The sequence below is a fragment of the Rhinolophus sinicus genome, chromosome 7 (genome assembly GCF_057876585.1).
Source record: "Rhinolophus sinicus isolate RSI-liver-muscle chromosome 7, RSI-T2T, whole genome shotgun sequence".
Taxonomy (NCBI): Eukaryota; Metazoa; Chordata; class Mammalia; order Chiroptera; family Rhinolophidae; genus Rhinolophus; species Rhinolophus sinicus.
The window spans coordinates 5474150-5486725 of NC_142507.1; the positions used below are offsets into that span (position 1 = coordinate 5474150).

At 35.8% G+C, this 12576-nt stretch overlaps 1 long non-coding RNA gene across 1 annotated transcript in view; it reads left to right on the plus strand.

Annotated features, from left to right (window-relative positions):
- The first annotated feature begins 2893 nt into the window (after positions 1-2893).
- Positions 2894-12576, plus strand: part of LOC148757626 (uncharacterized) — a 155883-nt gene continuing 146200 nt past the window's right edge. The window contains exon 1 of the long non-coding RNA XR_016021677.1: positions 2894-3024. This is a non-coding gene — a long non-coding RNA (uncharacterized LOC148757626). The remainder of the gene's footprint in view (positions 3025-12576) is intronic.

A 12576-nucleotide genomic window follows, 5' to 3' on the forward strand; every position in this document is an offset into this window, starting at 1 on the left:
CTTAGCCACCTGGACTGAGTGTGGAAAGGGCCTTTTCCCTCAGTGTTGCTGGGACTAAGTTCGAACTGGGGTGAGAGGGGATCTTTAAAAAGAGCGCTAAGGAGGGGAAAAAGCACACATAGAAGAAAACCCAAAAATGGAGAGGCAATTTACAAATTACAAGTTCTTGAACTGAAGTCAAGACAAAGTTGGACTTGGCTGATACACACCTTATTTGCGTTAAAGCTACAGTAATAGCAAAATAATACTAATGATAACAACTTTTAAAAAATCACATTAGTAATGTTTTAGGTCTTTTTCATCGATTCACTTATTTAATCTTAAAAACAATTCTACAAATAGATACTATAAATTTCACTTTTTTAGAACTAGAGTTTTCATTTTCTAGATCTCTTAGACTATTTTTGTTTGTGGGGTTTTTCGGTTGTTGTTGTTTGTTTGTTTTTTGCCAATATTTATACCACTAGTGAATGGCAGCTTGGATTTAAACTCTGGTTTGTCTGATTCTACCTATAAGGATTTCACTTTGCTTTTTAGGTGCCTCAAATGTAAATCCAAATGTTCCGATATGTTGTTTTAAGGTATAACTCACTACTGTGAATCTTAATTCTCTAAATCATGCTTGCTAATCTCCTCCTCTACAGGTATTGGGCTGTCTGCACTTTTATGCTACAGGTACCCTGGCTCCTGCAGCTTTCCCCTGGTCCTGACCCCTGGGTAAAGAGGACGGTTTCTTATCTGCCTTCTTAAATTCCTTCCTTTGCCTCTTACATGCCTGAGCGTCTGAGCGTCTCTTTGGTCTTGGCGCTCTATTCTTACTTTACTTCCTCTCTGACATATTCCATTTTTCTGATGGATTCATTCAACAAATATCTGTCAAATACCTATAATGTTTCAGGCTCCTTTCATTACTAGCCAGTTACCAAAATGAAGAAACCTCACTTTCTTCTCTTATGTTCTTAAGCTCTTATCTGTTCATAATTATTTTAGCTGCCAAGTTATCCTTTTAGCTGATGATAACATTCATAGATGAATATGAATTAGAGATCTTCCCACCTCCTTATACAAAAAAGAAAGCAAAAGTTCAAAGATGTTTACTGATTCAATCCAGATCCCAAGACTAGCAAGTAGCTGACGTAGATATTGTGGCCTTTTCTTTTTACATTATATTTCCAATTCTTTCCACTTTGCATTGCTTTCCATTCAGTTCAGTCACCATTCCCTGGAGCCAAACCATTTATATATTTTCTGCACCTTCCAAAGGGCTGAGTAAGCTACACATATCTTCTTGTTTCAAAGTTCCAACCTCCTGTTTTTCTTACACAAAGATCAATTTCCCTTTTAGAGACCTTTGGCTCTCATTCAGATGGTTTGCAGAGCACAGCTGAATGAGATTTGAATCTCAGTGAGAATCCAACTCAGTCTATCAACTGCACTATGGAGGGCGTCTTTCTCTTTCACAGCCCACAGAGGAATAACCCACCACAATTTAGTATATAAAAATGAATCCATACATTTAATAATCATAACAAAATGATAATTTTCATCAAAAACAAAGGAAGGATATTTCCCTTAAAAGTGGGCGAAGGAGCCGTTGAACAGTTGTTCTAGATTGAGGAAGCACATTCTGAGTTGGCTCTTGTTAGCTTTATTTTGTAGATTGAAGTATAAAAAAAAATTATTTAGGTGTTCAGGGAAAACTTGATGATTGTCCTGGAGAAGAAAACACCGAAAGAAGGAAAAATAGGGGAACCTGAAGCAAACTTCATCCCCTTCATTGATTGGAAGGCTACTCCATTCACAGTGTGATGGCCATTGTTCTACCTTTTTCTCCTCTAGTTCCAAAAGAAACTCCAATTCCAAAAGGAACCTCTGTTCTCCTCCACTTTCACACCTAATTACCAGCTGCGAAAGGATAATTGTTTTCAACATTCAGTTATGATCCCATCTCTCCATCCCTTGCCACCACAATTTCAAATCTCAACTGGAAATCTCTGAATCCAAATACTGAGTTACTCCTATGTACCCAGCACGCTTCTAGGACCAACAGGAAGCTCCAGAGAAGTCTCTGGGAAGCTAACAACTACTAGAGAAAGCCCTGGGCGAGGCATGATACAGAGCCATAGAGAACAATGTAGTCACTATGTGATTAAGATTTAGATGTTGTGGTACAGATTATAAAACTAATTGGTTTCAGGAAGACATTTACATGAGTGGAACCACTTGAAAGAGAGAAGTAGAACCTAAATTGTGTCTTGAAGGGTGTCATTGGCTAGGCAAAGATCACTGAGGATGAGGGGCTAATGTTACAAGTCTCCCTAAAAAATAACGAAAGTTGGGCACATGCTGGGACAGTCAACGAAGAAACAAGGAGAATATTTATATATTTTTGGCTCACGTCATAACACTTTTGTCCTGTTTACGTTACAAAGTAGAGGCATTATAGTTATATAATTGATCTATTTTTAATCTCAGGTGCAGGGTGTTGAGTTAATAATGCTTCCTGGGGTACAACTCACACATCTACTGTCCATGCAAAGGCGTCTTGTTTTTCGCTGTTTTATTATTTTTCTTTCATCCTTCATTTTAACTCTATTTAGCAGCCTCCTCACTATAAGTACCACTATATTGCATTTCAGCTCTAAGCTCACAGATATCTCTGGATATATGTGGTTCCTTGAAACATATATGGTACTACTGTTTTATATATGCATCTGTTTGTAATTTATAAACATGGCATTGTACTGTAGCTTCCATTCAGTTTGTACTTTGAAAGTAAATATTCACTTAGAGATTCACCCATGCTGCTGTATGTAGCACTAGCTTGTTGCTTCTGAAGGCTGGGTGGTATTTGACTGCATGCACTCACCACATTGTATTACCTGTTTCTGCAGTGATGAGCAACCAGTTGCCTGTACCCTGTTGCTACAATGACCATCTTTGTGCCTGTCCCCTAATGAACCTGGACTCAAGTTTCTCTGGGATGCATCCCTGGAATGGATTGCTGGACCATATTCATTTCCAGTAAGTACGCCCGGATTGCTCTCTACAATGGCTGCTCTAGTGTATCTCCCATCAGCAGTGGGCAAGAGTGCATCTTCCCATCTGTCTCACTAATGGCTGGCTTACCTCTAATTTTGCCAATCTGTTCAGTCGACAGTTGGGAATCTCTTCGCATAATTGCTAATTCAGATTTGGCTATCAGTGAATTGCTTAGTTTTATCTGTATTTTATGTTGGGATCTGTATGTTTTTCTCATGGATTTGTAAATTCCTTGTCTATTTTAGATGCTAACCTCTTGCTAATTTTGATTATTTAAAAAATCTCTTTCCGCTTTGTCAGATATCTCATAACTTTATTTATGATGCTGTTCATTGAACAGAAATCCTTAGCTTTAATTCTATCAAATCCTTCAATGTGTTTTCCTTATGAATAGTGCATTTGAGTTTTTATGGACGTTTTCTTCACCTCCAGATTATGAGGGTATTTGCTTACACATTTTTCTATTAGTGTAGCTAAACCTAACCCTATAAAAACAGAGACAATTTAGATACAGACCAGAAAGGACAAGAAAAACATTTTTTTCTGGTGCCTTTTATGTTTTTGGGTAACTGAAAATGCACATAGGAACCAATGCCCAGAACTGTTTGAGAAGTTGTGGACTTCAGTTTTATCCAAGAAAGCCAAGTGCTTTCAGGTGTTCCTTTTCCCATCCAGTTGAAGAGCGATGAGAAATGAGAAAAATATCCAGAATCCTTTTTCCCCTTTTCCCATTATTATTAATCATAGGAGCTTCCCAGGGCCTTTAAAAGAGTTTCCTTTAAGATGTTGTAAAGTATTGCAAATAAATATTATATAATGCTGTTGAGAATGACAAAGAAGAAAGTCCTCCCATTATAAATCACCTAAATGGATATCTTGGCACATCTTTATAATTTTAAAAGCTTTATGGTGCTGTTTCTTAAAACAAGTAGTTATTGGATACTGTCGTGTCTGCAGCTACCTTTTAAAGGAGAGAGCTTATGCGAATTCACCCTATAAATATAGGCTGATTATTAATATAATTGATTACTTGGGTTTGCCTTAAGAACAAACAGATAAAGGCGAAAAACCAAAGCTCTAATTTTCATTGTGGATACAGAAGTATTTAGAATTGTCTGCCATTAACTATTTATACAAATGCTCACTTTTGCAAACCTATCTTTCCAGGAAAGTTGCTTGTTTGCACTTTTACATTGAAAGTATACCATTCTCTTTACTTCTTAGTTAGAATGTATACCAAAAGTATAAACTTCGTATATTGTCTAATCTTATCATACGAATCCAACGATTGTTTGCTTGCTGTTTCCAATAAACATAGAGGTGCCTATGTACGTTTATGTTTCTTAGCAGCTAACAGGCAATCAACAAAGCAGAAAGAAAAGTCTCCTCTGGCTCTGTTTTCAAAGCATACTAAAGTTTATATTTTCATAAAAAAGAGAAATTCCAGATAATAATTTAATATTCATAGAAACTTAATTTACATATAATTCAAGGAACACCAGTTTTCAAAGAATTTGAATACTATAAAAGACTACAGAGGATGTAGTCAGTCTTTGAAAATTCAGAGCTCTGAACCTTTCCTGGAAGGTACATCCAGCCCCAGATAACGAGAATGTTGGCTGATAACACACAGCTACTTCCTTCTCCAAAAACTGCCCTTCTCATAGAGTACTGCCATCCCTGAGAGGTTATGGCAATGACCAGCTAACTCTGAGGTACTACAGGCTGGCCTTTGACTCATGGTGGGCTGAAGCCAGTCTTCAGACGAGACCACATCCTTGCTTTACCTTTCTTTTTCTCCTGCTTCCCTTACTCTGGGGAGCCACATCTCACAAATCACTTCCCCAAGAAGCCCTCTCTCGGTCCCTGCTTTGGGTGAACCTGACCTATGGCCACTTTATAGATGGATAGGAGTGCCAAGTTCATGACCTACTGCTATTATTAAAAGTTTTTCCATCTTATGCCCACCTATACTTGGGTTGATAATAACTACAGAATATCAAGTATTTATTCAGCACTTTTGATAATTCTCTACACTTTCATTAGGCATTGTCGGTTTTGAAAAACTTAGTTTGATACTTCAGTTAATGGTGTTCAATAAATATTTACTAAATGTCTGACTAGATAAGAGTGAATGGTATGGTCCTCAAACTGTTCTTTTAAATAGGCAGAGAGGTTTAATGCCTAGTGGTTATGATTTGCATGTTACCATTTCCCATATAATCTAATATGGCTGCTTGGCTAAACCGAGGACTGGAACTCAAGTCTTCTGACTCCTGGCGATAATTTTGTGTCTCTCTATAAACATATTTTTACATAGTTCAGCTCTAGACATTGTAAGCATAAAGGCCTGTGACCTCCAGGAGCTTTAAATCGAGTGAATTGAGCAAGAGCATGTGAAGGGTATAACAATAATAATACACGACAAATAACAGATAAATAGCCTAATAAAGGGACATGAAAGCTAAAGAATATAAGTCCTAAATATGAATAATAGACAGATTATTTGAGACTGAGTTTCCAGGGAAGGATTAATAGAGAAGTCTGGGTCCTGAGAATGGAAGCCCCACAGAAGTTTACAATCTAAATGGGTTAATGAGATATTAAAAATGCTAGGAATACATGACACACACAGAATGCACTCAATGACAGAATGTAAAGTTCAGATCCAAAGAGGCAGAGGCATTATGGGGGGGAAGTGTCCACATGGTTTGGAATTGGGAAAGTGTCTTATAGGAAATGGATTTAGTATTTGCTCTCTTAGGATGTATAGGATTACGACAGGTATTTTGGGTAGGGGGTTGATCACAGGATGAACCAAGACCAAAAAAAAGCAGGAATGATAATAGCGGGTTCTGGGGACAGTGAGAACGTGTGGAAGACGGAAAAGGAATTACACAGATATTTACTGAGGATCATGAGTGATAGGCTTGCAGATTCAAATGTGTTTCCTACACACATTAGAAGGCTCTTCAGCCTTGATGATTTTTGAACCGGGTGAAACACCATTTTAAAGTCTAGTTTAAGATGACTGTAACCGGTAGAGACAGTGAGCAGGGTGATCTCTCAGAAGGACACTGAAATGACTCCAGCGGAGCATGACGATCGTCTGACCTATTGCTGGTAAGAGAGGTGGTAGAATCCGAGGTGTGATTTTATAATAGAGCCGGTCCTCAAATATGTCGTTTTGTTCAACGTAGTTTTGATATGATGTTGATGAGAAAAAAATATCTATTCCCAGCTGGGACCCTGTCTGTGTGGAGTTTGCAGTGTGCTTCCCATGTCCTCACGGGCTTTCTCCATGTCCTCCGGTGTCCTCCCACACCCCAGAGATGCGCATGGCAGGTGACTCCACGTGTCTCCACTGTCCTGATCTGAGTGCATGTGGGTGTGAGTGGCCCTGCGATGGAAGGGCGTCCTGCCCAGGGTGGGTCCTGCCTTGTGCCCTGAGCTGCCAGGTTGAGCTCTGGCCACCTGCCACCCTGAACTGGAATAGTGGATTAGAAAAGAATCATCTTACTTGTTTTTATGACTCTTTGTTAAATGTATGTGTAACTCCCATTTACTTCACTGTTTACTGTTAGAAGTGTTTTGGGTCTTTATTTAGAAGGCTGGTGATGTTTTTGTGACCAGCAATATGCAGTAGGAACTTAACTCTCCTTTGTATCAATTAGACTATGGTAAAATCGGTTTTGTTATACGTCATTTTGCCTCAAGTCCCAGTTTGCCGGAACCAATTGACATTAAGTGAGGACTTTCTGTGTTTGATATTATCATACTCCAGGACACAAGTACAGCTGACCCCTGTACAAAGAGGGGGGTTGGGGTGCTGACCCCTGGGCAGTTAAAAGCCTGCCGATAACTTAAGTCGGCCATCTGCATACACAGATTTTTATGGTTTGTCTAATCTGCAGATGCAAAATGATGGATATTGAGAGTCCACTCTATATTTAGTTAAAAAAGTTGCATGTAAGTGGACCCACACAGTTCGGACCCTTGTTCAAGGGTCCACTGTACACAAATCTTCCCTAGCCAATTACTCCAGTCACCAGTGGGATACCTTAAGTAGATTATCCATAAAAAATAATGGCAAAATGTGAAACAAAGTGCCACTTTATTATTGGTTGGGCTAATGTTCAACACCTCCATTGTAGAACTTCCATAAAGCTTGGTGGGACTCCATAGTATAAGAACGAGTCAGCTTGCGCTATAACAAAATGCCATAGATTGGGTGCTAAAACGAAAAATTAATTTTCTCACAGTTCTTATGAGGTGGAAAGAGAGATTTTTTCTCTTCCTCTTCTTATAAGGCCACCAATCCTATCACAGTAGAGCCCCACCCCTATGATTTCATTTAACCGTCTTTACCTCCTAAAAGCTTATATATTAATACAAATATAGTTGTAGAGGTTACGGCTTCAACGTATGAATTGGGGGACACAATTCAGTCCATAGCAGCATTTATTTAAACATACTACTGGAGAATTAAAAGTGACATACAGTGTATATGGCACTGTAATTTACAATGACTTCTCTTACTATTAAATGTCACCCAATAAGAGTACGTATCCAAAAGATGACATAGGGAGGGAGAATGTGTTTTTCCTTAAGATAATAGAGAAATCAAAAAGGGTGTAATAAATATTTCAAAGAAGGAATTCATAGGATTTGGGTCAGTGCATTTTTTTTTCCATTTTGTTTTTATACAAGCATCTACTTCCAGAAATATTTAAGGCAACTTCTAATAACAGCATTAAAATACAATCTTATCATTAAAAAAATCACAGAGATAGATATAAAATTATAATATAAAACTAGGCTTAATCAACCACATATAATATATGCTCAATAAATGTTTGTTGAATAAATATTTATCTGTCAATATTACCCAAACTAGGATAAAATGGCTGTAATAATTGAGGATTAACCATTACTCCATGGCTTTCTGGCAGTTATGATTACCCTAATTGAGATGAAATAAAATGAGTCACAAGATCTCTTTATCAGATATTAGGAAGCAATCTTATTATTCAGGAAACTTCCTCCTAAAACTGAATTATAAAGCAGTATATAGTGGGACATGAGAATTGAAGACAAATAAGAAAATTAAGATGACTTCTTTGGATAATTAAAAGGATAGAAATTCTAATTGGAGAAATAGGGAAATTGGCAAAGAAGTTCATTTGAAACAAAAATATGCATTTGGTAATTCATAATGATAGAAATTTTACAAAATGAAAAATAAAGCTAAATAGGTATTTTCAATAGTATATGAGGTGTATTTGTCATAGAAAAACTTGGATTGTGTTGGTTTTTAGAAATGAATTGTTAAAGACTTGTTTTTAACAGATATTTCTGTAGCAAAATATGAAGAACTATTAGTTTTGATGGTTACTGACAAGTTAAACCATTGTTTTGTATATGGGAAATTACAGGAATTATCCTGTATCATTAGATACAGAACATTTATCATTAGATACTGAGGTCTTATTGAGTTAATTATCACAAGATTGGTGGGTAAATTTAATCACCCTTTATAAGATAGGATTCAACATAATGAAGACATACATGTTTCCAAAACATTGTAGTTTACAATAACAGATCAGATAGTCATTACCTCAAAGTTATAAGTGAGACTTCCTTAGAAGTATAAACACTATTTCACTGTTTTATGAAAGCGTTTTGATTTTCTTAGCAAATAAACCAATACAAATTAAATGGTAAATACACAGATAAAAATTTTATGGAAAAAAGGTACAGATTAAAATAGATATAACCTAAATTTTGGGGTTTGGAACTATAAATATCCAATAAACTTTTCCTTATCTGTCTTGCACAATATGTTTGGCTCAAGGTTCTCTTTGTTCAAAAACATATATAGTAACATTTTCTCTTTCTTTCAAGATTTGTCATTAAACTCCTAACTGAGGTTTGTAGATTCTGGCTTCAGATGTATTTTTGCAGCCAGAGTTGAAATAATTAATATGGGTTCATACTTTCTATTTTGACATAGTAAAAAATAAACATGATTAGTTTTGTATTGGAGTGTAGCATTCACTCCAATATAAGAAGTCTAAATATTAGGGGTTTCGTATATTCTTTTTACTATTTATATTTCCAGAGATATCCTAGTAGTACCAATAAAGCCAAAAAATTGAAGTAAAGTAAAATTTATTGTGAAATTAAAAATGAGGTTTAAATGGTGTATCCTTTACAAATGGACCTTAGAAATGCAAAAATGGAAAGGGACATTCTGTGCTTTTGTTTGAATTTTATTTGTTTTCTTTCCATAGCATGAAGCATCTTCATAACAAATACTTTATAGTTCTACCTTAGAGACAACAACATAGAAATCACAAAATTACTTCTGGTGCTCCAACTAAATAATGAGCACTTTGCCCTGTTATTCTGTGAAGTCTGGCTACAAAATTACAGCATCATCATACCTTTCACCCAACTCTAGAACAGAATTGACCTAGCTGAGGTCAGTCTGTCCCTTGGGAGTTTATTTAAATTGAGTACTCTTTTTTGCAAGAAGTCTAAGATTTTTGCCAACTTACAGGGTTTCTATTTTCTTGGTCATATCTGACTCCAAGGACATAGTTCGGCTGAACGCTCAACATTACCCATGGTGCTTTGTTTCAATGAACCTACTGTGGAAGTGAGATTCGTTTTTTTGATTCCCTAAATGCCATTTCCATAAACATCCACATGTATTGTACATATGTGGAAACTTAGTCTTAAGAATAATACACTGAAATCACAAATTTTGATTATGTTACTTAAAAACTAAAATATTAACGGAATACTTGAGTGTCTTCTATAAGCCTCTCCAATAGGTGTCAAGCAGCTATTAAATTTTAGTTTTAGATAAATTTTTAACAAACTTGCTACACAGGTGAAATTAAAAACAAATGTTAGAGTCAGATCATAAATCAATAGCATTTTCAATCATTGGAAATTTCAATTTCAATTTAAATCATTTTATCAGATTCAAAAAAAGGAGAAAAGATTAGTATCTCCTCTGTATTATTTTAGATGTGTTTCTAGGTAGAACTTTCAAAATATTCAAATGATTTATAAGATTTTTCACATCTCAGTCAGTGGTTCAGTCTTAAACAGTAGTGTCATCTATCTATTTTACCCTGGCTCTCAGAAATGTGGGATATAAAATTTAATGAAATTTAATGTCATGTTTTCCAAGTAAAAGGGTAAACACAGGAGAAGACAGATTAATATAATAAAGTTTAATATATGTTATGAAACCTAGGGCACTAAAAAGTCTATAGATATGAATACCATCTTATGAAAATAATAAGATTTAGAAAAACTAGAGCAAGAATTGAGTCAAATGTTTCATGCTATTTTTTTCCTGGGGAAATAAATGTTGAATTCACTTTTATTTTTCTTTTCCAACTTGTCTTTACGATTTCTCAGAACTTCCATTCCCTTGATCATTTCTCAGGTTTTGAAAGCAGCGATTCCATTTGGCTGCTTGCTTGACATTACCTTCCAGTGTAACTTTGTACTAACGTTAAGATGCATTAACAGGAATTTTAGAAGGTGGTAGAATCAATGACCATTTCTGGGTAATATTTTCTGACTGGCTGTATTTTTCTACAGAGGTGTTTGACTGGTTGGAAATTTACCTTGTTCAGTAAGTTACAGTAGTTGATGTAACAAAAATAGTGAAAAACAACAACAACAACAACAAATAAACTAACAGAAATCTCAAATTATAGAAAGTTCATTCTGTCTTTAAAAAATACACTTATTTATAATAACATAGTAATCCAATTATAACTGATTCTGGTTATTTGTTTGTTCTAAAGGAAAGTGAGTTCGACCTCAGAGAGCTGGGTGGGAAAAAGGTGATTTGTGTGGGAAACAGAGGTAGTCCTATTCAATGGTTAGAAATTTGGTCTCTAGAGCAGGGGTTGGCAAATTACAGTTCATGGACCAGCTACCTGTGTTTGTAAATAAAAAGTTTTATTGGAACTCAACTATCCATATTTACATAAAAATGGCTGCTTTTCCACTACAATGTCAGAGTTGAGTATTTGCAACAGACACCTCATGGTAAAAAGGAAGAAATAGAGAAATTAAAAATTAGAGTTGGAGATTTTTAACTTCTTTCTCCTGTTAATTGTTTTGCCTACTTGTTTTTTAATTATCAAAAAGTTTAAAAAATTGAACAATCAGTCTGTTGAATCAGTCAACTGGGACTAATTGACATGTGTATACACTCCACTCAACAACAGCAGAAATACAAATTATTTTCAAGGCAAATGGAGCATTCACTAAGATAGATAATCTTAAGAAATTCTAAAGAATTGAAATAATCGAAGTGTATCTCTCACCATAATGAGATTAAATTAGAAATTAATAAAAAAGATATATGGACTCCACCCTCCATAGTTGGAAATTAAACAATACACAATAGTATACATTTATTAGGATGGCTAAAATAAAAACAAGCTAACAGACAATACCAAGGGGTGGCCTGTATACAAAGCCACTGGAAGTCTCATATTTTGTTGATACGTAAAATGCTGCACCCACTCTGAAGAACAGTTTGGCAGACTCTTCAAGTTAAATGTAGATGTAACCATTTGACCTAGCAATTTCACTCCTAAGTGTTTAGCCTAGAGAAATGAAAATTTTTGTTCACACAAAATCCTACATATGAATTTCATAGCAGTTTTATTCATAATTGCGAAAAACTGCAAATAACTCAAAAGTCCTTCAACGGTTACATTAACTGCTGATGCATAAATACAATGGAACACTACTCAACAATATAAAAGAACAAGTACCAATCCACTCAGCAACATGAATGCATCGCAAAGCATTATACTAGGTGAAACAAGCTGGTCTCGAAAGGTTGCATTCTATATGATTTCATTTATGTGACATAGAAAAGGAAAGCCTGCAGGGACAGAGAATAGAATGGTGGTTGCTACAGAGTAAGGGTGGGGGGGAGGGAAAGTAAATGACTATAGCGGGATGGCCCAAGGGAGTATCTTGTGGTGATGAAAGTGTACTGCGTCCTTATTGTTGTGGTCCTTACATGAATCTATGCATGTGTTAAAATCTAAAGAACAGTACCCCAAAGAAAGCCCACCGAACCAAACCAATCAAACAATCAAAAAACCTCCAAAGACCCCACTATTTTGACTGTGTGTAAATTATAAAAATTTAACCCAAATGCCAGTTTGTGATTTCTTTATTTACTTCGTTAATTAGAATAGCAGTGACTAAGAGGGAGGCAGAGATTTGGTCCAAGATGCACTTGTTTTTTCGAGCATTATAACAGACATCGTTGGCTGACCGTTTGACAAAATGTTGGAATTAAGAATGCATTTTATAAATGGCTGTAGTCGATCTGAAGAAGAACCAAAAGCATGCGGGTAACTTAAACTTGAGAAATTTTTCTATCTAGTGGTTACATTTAGGGTGTCTTGGTATGTATGCTTCTCTACTGTAATTTAAATATAACATTTCAGTGAAAATTTCTTTATCAATGCAAGGTTC